This window comes from Frieseomelitta varia, unplaced genomic scaffold (assembly GCF_011392965.1).
Source record: "Frieseomelitta varia isolate USP_RPSP 00005682 unplaced genomic scaffold, Fvar_1.2 scaffold_371, whole genome shotgun sequence".
NCBI classification, from domain to species: domain Eukaryota; kingdom Metazoa; phylum Arthropoda; class Insecta; order Hymenoptera; family Apidae; genus Frieseomelitta; species Frieseomelitta varia.
In genome coordinates, this window is record NW_025110114.1 from 637,903 (window position 1) to 650,981 (window position 13,079).

At 32.3% G+C, this 13,079-nt stretch overlaps 1 protein-coding gene across 1 annotated transcript in view; it reads left to right on the forward strand.

The window, feature by feature from the left end:
• The first annotated feature begins 1,113 nt into the window (after positions 1–1,113).
• The window catches only part of LOC122531049, a 51,521-nt gene continuing 39,555 nt past the window's right edge, over positions 1,114–13,079 (forward strand). Inside the window, exon 1 of the mRNA XM_043658603.1 lies at positions 1,114–1,435. The gene's annotated coding sequence lies outside the window, so the exon portion shown is untranslated. The remainder of the gene's footprint in view (positions 1,436–13,079) is intronic.

Consider the following 13,079-nt stretch of genomic DNA (forward strand, 5'->3'; position numbering starts at 1 on the left):
GATAAATTCAAATACAAATGTTGCTACAACTCTACATATACAGTGTACATAGGGAACTTGACCCTATCATCACCATCGCTATAGCAAAATCATCTTGTAACTTGCGCAAATATATATTCTTAACTTTGTTTCGAACTCAGATCTCACTACAATTTTAATAAATTCATCATAAGGAATTCTTACAGATATTCGAAGTTTATCTTGTAAGTTCCATAAGTACAACTTTATTTTAAAATCAGATCGCAGTACAATCTAATTAATAAATTTGTAATGAGTTTTCACAGATATTCGAACATTCCCGTGACTAATTAATCTTCACAACGAAATTGATTCCATCAAGTTATATTGCAACTTTTCATAAATATATATTCTCAACTTTGTTTCAAAATCAGATCTCACCACAATCTTAATAAATTTGTAAAGAATTTTCACAGGTATTCGAATACTTTAACCAATTAATCTTCACAACGAAGTTGATTCTATCACTACTAACAAAAGTCATATTGTGACCTTTCATAAATATATATTCTCAACTTTGTTTCAAAATCAAATCTCACAAAACACAATCTTAATAAATTTGTAAAGAATTTCCACAGACATTCGAATACTTTAACCAATTAATTTCAATAAATACTGTTTAACTTTAACCTTCTTAATAACCAATCTTAATGAATCTCAGTATAAATCTTGATAAATTTGTCATTAAAAAAAAAAAAAAAAAAAAGAACAGATATTCGAATGTACCATCCTGACCAACTAATCTTCAGAGTGAGCTTGAGCCTGTCATTACCACGCCGTTATAATACATAAAACCGCCTCATTCTTCGTTCCTCGCACAGCCTCCTTTCGCTACACGTCGCTGGAACGTCCCGACCCAATCCCCATCTTTCTCTCTCCAGCCTCAACCCCTGTTTCTCCTGTCACGCACCCCCACCCCTTTTAGCGGGCCTAGCGCTCGATCCTGCGTGCATTCCCCTCGGTCTCACGGTTTCTCTGTCGCGAGCCGTGGCAACCGGTCCGCGCAGGCTGCCTCTGCCTCTGCCGCCGCCGCCGCCGCCGCCGCCGCCACCGCCGTCGTTAGACGAGCGGCAACATTCTGCCGGACGCCGCCGTGCCGGGGGAACGTTTCAGTCGGCGTTCCAACCGCGTTAGCAACCGGCCAACTCAAACGCTCTCTCATCGTTCTGTCAATCGGCCGGCAATCAAAGTCGCTCACATCAACATATACGTATACGTTCTTGTAGTTGGGATATATACGTAATTATAATACGGGAGAACGTTGGCGTCAAGGGTGTGTCGATCACCTTGGTGTGCTTCGCCTAGTGAGGGAAAGCTGACAGGAGAAAGGGTCTACGGATCTTCGACCTGCTCTTGTATTCTACTCGCGACTACGTCGCCGAGTGAAGAGGAAGAGATTGTTGTTGGAGACGTCGAGGTGTGTATTAATCTGATATATCAATACAACCGTGTAAGAGAACGTTTGATGATGTGTTCTGGAATTAGTATATTTGAAGCAATGGTGCGAAGAAGAGATAACTGGATGTGTACGAATGTGTGAAGGGATGAATGAGATTGGTCAAAGCGGTTATTTGGCTTTTCGAATTGTTTTCGAATAATTTGGAACAAATAGCATTAATATCAGTTCTTGTTTCAAGTGAAGAGAAAGAATACATGTCGGTAGGTGTGTGAAGAAGAGATAACTGGATGTGTGAAGAGATAAATGAAATTGGTTAAAATAGTTATTTGGCTTTACGAATTGTTTTAAATAATTTAGAACAAATAGCATTAATTATGTATTAGTTTCAATGATTATGTATTAGTTCTTGTTCCAAGTGAAGAGGAAGAATAAATAGTGTAATAATAGTGTGAAGAAGAGATAACTGGATGTGTACAAATGTATAAAGGGATGAATGAGATTATTTGACTTTTCGAATTATTTTAAATAATTTGAAACGAATAGCATTAATTATGTATTAGTTCTTGTTTCAAGTGAAGAGAAAGAATACATATTGCAGGTGTGTGAAGAAGAGATAACTGGATGTGTGAAGAGATAAGTGAAATTGGTTAAAATGGTTATTTGGCTTTAAATAATTTAGAACAAATAGCATTAATTATGTATTAGTTTCAATGATTATGTATTAGTTCTTGTTCCAAGTGAAGAGGAAGAATAAATAGTGTAATAATAGTGTGAAGAAGAGATAACTGGATGTGTATAAATGTATGAAGGGATGAATGAGATTGGTTCAACGATTGTTTGACTTTTCGAATTGTTTTAAATAATTTAGAACAAATAGCATTAATTATGTATTAGTTCTAGTTTCAATGATCATGTATTAGTTCTTGTTTCGAGTGAAGAGGAAGAATAAATAGTGTAATAATAGTGTGAAGAAGAGATAACTGGATGTGTACAAATGTATAAAGGGATGAATGAGATTATTTGACTTTTCGAATTATTTTAAATAATTTGAAACAAATAGCATTATGTATTAGTTCTAGTTTCAATGATCATGTATTAGTTCTTGTTTCGAGTGAAGAGGAAGAATAAATAGTGTAATAATAGTATGAAGAAGAGATAACTGGATGCGTACAAATGTATGAAGGTATAAATGAGATTGGTTCAACGATTATTTAGCTCTTCGAATTATTTTCAATAATTTAGAACAAACGATACGAATGTATTATAATACTAGTATATTATGGTAATAGTATTAGTTCTTGTTTCAAGTGAAAAGGGAGACACGTCGAGTGTGTATTACCTGATGTACTAGTACTAGTGTTGTGTGTAGGAGTGAATAATTTTTGATTGATTACTATATATTCTGAATAATCAATAATTATTCTGAATAATTTAATATAAATAACGTACGTTGGAGATAGCAGGATGTATACGAGTACTAGTGTGATGTATGAAGGAATGATTGAGTTTGATTGAACGATTGGTTTTGTATCAGTAATCATTTCAAATAATTTGAAATAAATAGTATGAATAGTAATATTAATTCTTGTTTCAAGTGAAGGAGAAGAGATTATTATTGGAGATCTCGAAGTGTATATTAACATCAACGTGAATGGTTTTGATTGATTCGATTGATTTGATATATTGAGACTACTAATAATTGTTTTAAATAAATATATTAATTTGGAGCAAATAGCAAATAGCATAACTAAACTAAACTGAAGACAAGAAGAGATTGTTATTGAAGCCGTAGAACCTATGTGATTTATATAAAGGGATGAAAAGTTTTGATTAATTACGACAGCAACAGTTCTGATTGATTCGATATATTCTGAAATTAATACTAATTGTTCTAAAAAATTTGAAATGAATAACGTAGTTTAATCAAAGTGGAGAGGAGGAAATTGCAATTGAAATCTTCGAACTTGCATTAGTACTGGCACTAAATGTGATTTATGTGAAAGGATAAACGGTTTTGCCTGATTGTGGTGATTACGTAGTTGTAGAAATTAGTAACTGCTTCGAATAATTTGGAATAAATAGAATGAGTGTATTACATGGTTACAAGTAGAGTGGAAGAGAGGAGTAATTTAGAATAAATAGCACGAATATATTAGCAGTAGTATCAATATAGTAGAATTAGTTCTTGATTCAAGTGAATAGGACGAGATTACTGTGAAAAACATTGAAGTACGTACTACTTAAAATACTAATACTATATATAAAACAAGAAATGGTACCATCTGAATAATTATATAGTTTCTAGATCAATAATTCTATTCTATTTTGCAATAAACAGTACGAATATATTACTTGGTTCAAGTAGAAAAGAAGAGAGTTGTTAATGTATAAATAAAATAATTTAGAATGTACCACTAAATAAAAATTACAAATATCGAAATAAATAAATAAAATGAAATAAAATAAAATAAATAAAATAAAATAAAATAAATAAAATAAAATAAAATAAAATAAATAAAATAAAATAAAATAAAATAAATAAAATAAAATAAAAGAAAATGAAAGAAAATAAAAGAAAATAAAAGAAAATAAAAGAAATAAAATAAAATAAAATAAAATAAAATAAAATAAAATAAAAAAAAATTAACAAATAAAGTATATATATAAATAAATATATCGAAAGTTAGGATCTTCGACTGTAACACCAATTGCTGTTTCAAATAAAAAGAGACGTAATTTACACACAGATGGATGGTTTTAGTTGAATAATTATCACTGCATCGTCCAAATGGAGCGGAAGAGATTATCCTTGAAGACGATGAAGTGTGTATCACCGTAATGCGATGCACAGGCCATACACAAGAAGTGGATGGTTTTGAATGTTGTTGTGGCTTTGAGATAAGGGGGTGTCGATCGTAACGCGCGTGTACAGGGTGGATGTGTGTTCTGGATGGGTTAAGATATCGAGAGATTCAGTGTTCGGTTATTCGAGTGTGTTTATGCGGGATAGCGAGATACCCGGGTGGCGAGTCGTGGTGTTTGCTTCGAGTGTGTACACGAGGGAGTTAGTTATGGGAGTTCGCACGCCAAGTTAAGACGAGGTCGCGCTTGTTACACAGAAATTCTTTTAATTCCTAACTGTGTCACCGTGATTGCTACATTGTTGTTCGCGGGAGGCATTACGGCGAAAGGCAAAGATATTCGTGGAACGCGGAAATGAAAAGAGGCAGCGATTTATACGCGTTTCGTTACATTCGTTACTTCGTACTTCACTTGACGTTCTTGCATATTTTTTGGTTGTATTATACTACACGACGGACACGTGCACGATGTGTAACGAAAATATCATACTTTAAGGCAAGAATACGTTAGAAAATCTGTGTGTGATACACGGAAACTTATGACTGTACGTAACAGTAACGAGTACACGCAAACAAAAATGAATTATACAGACAACATACAGTATAACATAAGTATTAAATTTCCATAGCGTGTATTCATTTCTCGAGATCAGAAATTTATATGAAACGTGTATCACATACGAGAAATTTCTATATCTCTACTGATGAAATTTCTGTTAATGCAAATATTTTGCACGTTCATTAACAGAATGTTCTCATTAATTTACTTAATCGAGTATTATTCATTGAGATTAATTATTTGCCCAGATAAATGATTGTACATGTATGAGTACTTCGTATTTTATCCAACAATAGTAATTAACATTTATATTCGTAGAATTTGACATTTTCTCATATTTTCATGCGGGTATTTTATGCGAAATTTCGATACCGCAACAGAGATTGCCCGCTAATAAATTTCGTGTTCGAGGAAAAGAAAGTTTCAGAAGAGTTGACCGTTTCTTCGCGCAAATTCGAAGAGAGAATTTTCCTTCCTCTTACGCGATGATTAACGTGATTAGGGTGGCGTGAAAACTCGCCGTGTATTGAGAAGAAATAGTTCGAGAAACTTTTCAAGGCGTGTTCTCTCGAGGTTAATAAGGAGTCATGTGAAAGAACTACGTTCCAGAGAGTTTTACATTACAGCCTCACGTCTTTACATTTCACTCTCTTAATTTATAAAAATTATTTGTCGAAGCTGTTACGAAGAAATTTCTGAAGCTAACAATTGTATTTCAGTTTCATTCACTTAACTTTATTTGTTATTTTCAAACGAAACCTTTTTGGCTTCAACGTTATTTTCAAACGAAATCTGATTGAATTCGTTTAAGAAAATTTTTAGAAACTGTATTTCAATTTTTATCATTTAACTTTAATTTTAATTTTCACGGAAATTTAATCTTTTACGTTCATCAAGCGTCGACTAATTTTTTACTGTTCCACTTTGAAAAATTCTTTTTATTATTAAATTATACTTGGTAAGTTTTGAATTAAACTTTTACCTAAAAAAAAAAAAAAAAAAAAAAAAAAAAAAAAAANAAAAAAAAAAAAAAAAGAAGAAGAAGAAGAAGAAGAGAAATAATTCTCATTTCGTTTCAATATCTATCTAATTTTTTTTAATCCACGATTCTTAAAACCGCTGTAAGCTCGATCGACTATAAATTGTCTCCTAATTACGCTCGAGACCTCTTCTATTTTTTTTTTTTTTTTCTTTTTATAAATCCACCTCGTTCGTATCTGGAAACAAGGAAATTCCTTCACATTCATTCGAACCCATACACTCACCGCGGTATCGAACGACTGATCTTAATTTTCTGTCTCTAAATTCCAACGAACGTAATAACCATCTGAAATAAAAAATACAAGAAAAACAAAGATCTCGAGATGGAACCATACAAATGAAAATCAAAACTGATCCACGAATGACAAAATTTTAGAAGAAATCAGCTTATTACTGATAACGAAATATCAAGTTTTATCATAAAACATTTCTGATCATTTTTCTGTACGCAGGAAGGAAAGAAAGTCGTTTTTAATAGAAATTTGATCTCTTTCACTCGTTAATGAATTAATAGAAAAAATTTTGTCTTCTTCTCTCAAGTGTAATTACACTTCGAAATTTTTAACTTTCGAAAATGAGATCAGTGTTTTCTGTTGTTGCGAGCAAATGATAATTATAAAATAAGAAAATTCTACAGTAACTTTCCATAAGAAAGTTCTATAATATTATTCTATAGAATAACAAACAGTGAGAGAATTATTGTTTCGTGCAATTCTAATTTTGTAATAATTCGAGAAATTATTATTCTATTTAGAATAAAGTGTAACAAAACAAATACAACTTAATAATAGCATCATAAAAATATGGTCTTAAATAATAATAATGTCATAAAAATATTGTCTTAAATAATAATAATATCATAAAAATATCGTCTTAAATAATACTAATGTCATAAAAATATCGTCTTAAATAATAATAATATCATAAAAATATCGTAATAATATCTTAAATAATACTAATATCATAAAAATATCGTAATAATATCTTAAATAATACTAATATCATAAAAATATCGTAGTTAAAAATATCACTATGCTGATAGACATTCTTCTACGAGAAACTTAGACGATAACAAAATTCAGAGAATAATAATAATAATAATAATAATAATAACTGTGTAGCTTCTCAGAAACTCGTTCCCTGCAGAATGTGCAGCGAGTCCAAACTTTTAGCTGGCAGGGTGTATCATGACAAATGCATATTGGCAACGACGTACACATTACTTATGAAAGAACGTCGAAAGCAATTAACAACAGCGCTATTTCACTTTCGCACGATTTTAGCGTAAGTGCAGACGTGAATACTTGCCGAGAATCCAAATATTCAACGTAGCTAATCGCTCGAAATTGCGTGGTTATGGTGTGTGTACGTCATAAGATCGATTTTTTTTTCTTTTTTTAAATAACTTGGAAGTAGATCGCAAACTTTAAAAACGTTCACTGCTAATCGAATTTCCAATATTTACGCCGTTTGCTGATAAATAATAATATTCGTACAAGATTTATCTCCATATTTTGAAAGTTTTGCTTCGTCTATACATTTTTACTCTTTACGTATTCTAGGAAAATTTTTCGAGTTTTCTACACTTCTGCTTTTAGACTATTATGAAACATTCTTTCAGAAATTTCTGCAGAATTTTCTGATCTTTAACGTGTTGACACTTTTTGTTTTATGTTACTATGAAAATTCTTTTAGAATTTTCTAACTTTTCCTGTGTACTATTACAAAAATTCTATTTTGCAGAATTTTCTAATTCTCAACGTGTTGACACTTTTGTTTTATGTTACTATGAAAATTCTAAAAGAATTTTCTAATTTTTTCTTTGTACTATTACAAAAATTCATTTTTGCAGAATTTTCTAATTCTCAACATGTTGACACTTTTCTTTTATATTACTATAAAAATTCTTTCAGAGAATTTTTTAATTTTTAACGTGTTGACATTTTTTGCTTCAGCCGTTTAATTGAAAATTCCTCTTTTTTCTTGCAGAATTTTATGATTCTTAAGGTGTCAACACTTTCGCTTTGTACGTTACCACGAAAATCCTTTCCTTTCAGAATTTCATATACATTATAATTTTCAACATGTCAACATTTGTGCTTCAGCTGTGTAATTGAACAATTCTTTCCTTTTTCTTTTTCAATATCTAAAATAAAGTAATATTGCACGAAATGTTTCTCTCTTCGAGCTTAAGTAACTCCTACGTTTAAACTGCGAAACTGCACAATCAGCAAGTGAAAATAGAGAGCAGATGTGTGTAAACGTTTTATTACAAAGTTATACGAGAATATCGCTCGGCGTTTATATATCGGCAAATTTGGTGTTACAGAATGTGAAAGGTCGACCATGATACGACCATGATACGGTAATTAATACGTGCGAAGAATTAATAACTTAACTTATTCGCTGAAAATCAGCAAAATTGTCAGAAAGTTTGAAACGTAATAAATTTCACATTAGATATTAGATTTATGACAACGTTTCATGAACGAATATTTAAACACCTCGAGAGCTTGCAGTTGATTTTTGTGATAAACAGTGGCTCACGAAAATACTTGAACATTTACCATAGAATATATCATGGAATCTATAATAATAAATTTCGATGTTAAATTTGTACCAACCCTGACAATATTCTACAATGAATATTTAAACATTTCAAGAGATCATAGTTTGACTTTACAGCGTATTGCAACGTACAGCGACTCGTGAAAATATTTGACAATGAAGAATATTACAGAGAGAATAATTAAAGAATATTCTATTCAGTAAATGCATTATTGTACAATATATTTTTGATGTGTTTGAGACGAGCAGACCGCAAGCTTTTACGGATTTTTATATATTTCTAAGTGGGAAGAAAGAAGCTGATACACACAAGCGGAAATTTATTTTGCCGTGGTCTGCCCACGAGCTGGAAAAAAGCGGTAGCTTTTAGTAAAAGAATCGCGAGCAGCGTGACATTTAGCCCCAGAATTTCAGAATTGTACGGACGCGCGAATCATTTGATCATCCTCCGTCACAAAAGATCTTCCTTTTTGTAACTTCTAACAAGCACATCTCCCTTTTTTTTTTATCGATCGAATACTGTCCCAATTGTTGTGAAAACACGCTTAATCCTTCCAATTCTTTGCGTCGAACAAAGCCACGACTCCTTGTAAACTGTAAACGTTTGTGAAACTTCATTCCCATAACTTAATTTTGATCCCCCAGTCTGTGTAATTTGTACTTATTTCTTAATTTATCTAACAGTAAACTTCAATTTCGTTTCTTGAAATAATCCTCAATGATTTGTCAAGTCCGATGAAGTTTGAATTTGTTTTAAAAATGTACGAACATAATAATGGTCCGTATTGAAGAAAAAATGTCGAAAATATTGTAAACAAGTAAGCGATATTCTATTCTCCAAGAAGAAACGAATCTTGAGAATTTTGAATGACAACGCGTGCGTGAATTTTGCTCTTAATCGCTTGCGCTGGCGGCTGATTGCGAACCATAACGAGCGACCGAAACCGTATACAATAATTCGTCGCTTTCCGTTTGAACTCGTCAACGTGATATCACCGGATAGAAATTATCGACGGGCAATAAATTTATTATATTATAAATTTGTTTTGTCTATTTTGTTTTACTTACTGAAGAAATATTACAATTTTGGAACAAAAGATTCTGGAGATTAAAGACGTGGAGATTAAATGGTAGCAGACCTTACGAGATGTTGATAAATTCATATTTTTCTATATGATCGTACTATGTTGCCAATACAGAAATGAAAAAGCAGTAGAAATGGTCAGACGATGGGGAGCTCGGGAGGTTTGTTCCTCGTGGAAAGAATAAAAACGTATGCGGGTCACAAATATACCGCCTCCCGTCGCTGTGAAACAGTAGAAGAAGACTAGCTGGGTCATCAGCAAAAGTTATCGCTCCTCCCCCGCCCAAAACGCATAATTGTCCGCGAGCTTTTCACTTCTCGCGAAAGATAAATGTTTATCCGTGTGTTTTTTCATGTAACATGTGACAATGCAATTGTTTCTAAGATTGAGAGAAGATTATTATCGTTTGGAGCTGGACTGAAGTAAAACCTGGGTTAAAATATATATATAAACTGCGACTTAAGGAAGTAAAAACAGAAGATATTTTATGTGAACGAAAAACAACGAATCCTTAAAAGTAGATTATTATGATTGAAAATTGAAAATAAAGGTATCCAACATTTTGACCGTTCTGCTCTATTCGTTTTGAAGAACATAGAAAAGGGAAAGAAAAAAAATTTGGGTGGAATTTTGACAACGAGAGGTATTTTTCAATAAAAAAAATTTGACCAATTCAATTTCAATCTTCGAGCACTTCGACGAATAAAAACACAGTTCGTACGTAAAATAAAAAAATGTGAAAAAGTAACAAAAATATAAAATCATTGGAGACCTCAGAAATTGCATTTTTTTTCTTTTCTTTCTTCTTAAGTAACAAAGATACTTCCAGAAAAAGCTACGTTACGAACGAAAGAACTAAATTTTTCATTAACCCTCGCATGACGGGCCGTACTGGCCGGTGGCCGGGTCTCGCGAGACCCAAGCTTACTGACATATATATATATATATATACACGTTCCAGTGGAACTATGTAGTTAGTAGCTGGTTCAATTTTATTTCCTTTTTGTATTTTTATTATGAGTGTTATAACAATAGGATAGTAGGAAATATAAACACCTTTTGCTACTTTTATTACCTATAAATAATATTATTTATTTTCGTTGTATCATAATACATATCGTTGGATTACATTTATGTTTGCTACAGACAAAATTTTGACAATTGCTACATTTAACACTATATTCGTTGTCATTGCCTATGCAAATAAAACATCCCGATCGTCTTAAGTTTGGTTAAGTTTCAAGTTTTGAAAAACGGAAAAACACTAAAAGACTAAAAAATACAAAAAAAAAATGAAGAATACTAAAAAAACCTAAAGAATACAAAAAATGAAAAATATTACAAAACTAAAGGATACTAGTAATGAAAAATACTGAAATACACTTCCGCTATGACTGCTTCTTCAGAACTGACTCGTACGTGCGTTCGTCACCGATTTGACTAACTTTGTATGACTCACGCACAAAGTAGGATTTCAAACGGGTCGCCGCAGACCCAGCCACCGTTATGCGAGTGTTAAACTTCGATAACAAAATACATGAAATTCCTGTCAGAAAGGATTGATTCAAAGGCATATTCAGAATCGTTCGGAGAGGAAGCGACATGGTTGCAAGTCGAAAGATTATTCGACGCTTTGCACGGCCAGTTGAGCACGCGATGCGACCACTTTTGTCCGGCCAGCGCGCGGGTCAAGCTACTTACCTCCTCACGAGTCGCTCTCGTGTCCGATCAAAGAACGACGAATCTACTCGGTTCCGTGATTTTCGTTCTGATTTCACTGCGATCAGACGAGAAATATGATAGTTTCGCCGGAGTTTTTCGAGTCGACTTCCGTGAAATTCGATCGCGTTGGTCACTCTCTTGAACTGAAAGACAGGAAAGGGAGAAGCAGAGAAAGAAGAAAAATAGAAAGATGGAAGGGAAATGTAACATCTCTCAACCAAAGAATGGCCTCTGCCAAAATATTAAGAAGTGAAACGAAATGAAACGTATTGTGTAACGCATTGTCCTCGGATTTTGCACGAGACAGTTGTATCTCTTGTAGAGTTATTTTATTTTGGGATTTCTGCGGAGTTAGTTACGACTTTGTTTGTTAACATCAAAACTGGATTCCTCTCTATTGTGTGTATTTAAATGTTTGTCGCAAACGTTTGGCACTAAACGCGACACATAATTGAGAACATAACAAGATAAATTTAACTGACGTGTAGTGTATTGTCTTCAGATGTCGCATGAAACAGTTATATTTCATGAGCCTTGCAATAACTCAGGATTTCTATTTATCTATTAACGTTAACGCTAGAAGTCTCTATTGTATATTTAAATATTTTTGACGAACGTCACGGGGAACTGAATGGAAAATGACTTTCCATTATCGAAATAGCATCGTAGAATATTTATTAGAGAGCATCGTAGAATATTTATTAGAAAATTTCATTCGTTTGACTGACAGACAACAGTCATGTCTCTGTGCTTAATTTCTGTGACATTGTGCTGTATTCTGTTACAAATTTCATTCAAACTCTCATTGAAAACAGGCGTCTGTTGATCAGGTGATAATAGTGTATTTGATTAAGAAAATATTGTAATATTTAATCATGTTCGTTGCAAATGTGCCACGTTGTAAATACATTATTCATGAACATCATGTACATTAAAAAAAAAACGTGCTTTTAAAAGAAGCAAAATATTTGCTCCCTGTTAAAATCCATTTTAACGTAATTAATGAATTTTATTCAAGACCAAAATTGCCAATTTTTGATTCTATCATCAATTCTCATTTTTGATGTTGAGAAAAGAAATTCCAAATATCTGCTGAATATTTTTTCATCATTATGTGTTCCATTTAAATTTTACAGAATTGAAACGAGAATATTTGTAATATCGCAATAAATTATTGCTTGTAAATAATAATAACGTGTAGCGAGGTAGAGATACTGGCGAATTTTTCGAAATTTCCCTTTGTGATGGTAACCGGTTAAAAACCATATGTAAATCGATGCAAATGAAACGTTACACCGAAGCAACGTTAAACCATCCTTCAGCATCCTTCGTATCTCAGGTCATTTTACTCCCTAATCTAGCTACCCTCGACGATCCACCCACATCTTCGTTCCTCTTATAATGATTTTACCCTTTAAAATCCAATCATCTGTCATGCGTACTAGTTACTCAACACTCGTGGCCGAAACGAGGACAAATGGAAATTAATATTATAGGAAACGCACTAATTACAGAGAGCTCGATGAAATATTATTTATATCGCATTGTTGCGTATAAAATTTATAGAAAATATTTAAAAATATAGGATATAGAATTTCCCAATTTAAGTGAATATGAAACAACCACAATTATGATTACGATTATAATAATATTAAAATAATATAAATAATATTAAAATAATATAAATAATATTAAAATAATATAAAACTGATAAAATAATATAAATAATATAAAACTTGATACTTCGCATGTCTGTAAATAAAATTTGCGCTCGGGAAAATACAATTACATTATTCGTTCGTTTCTCTTATTAAATGTAATTCAAT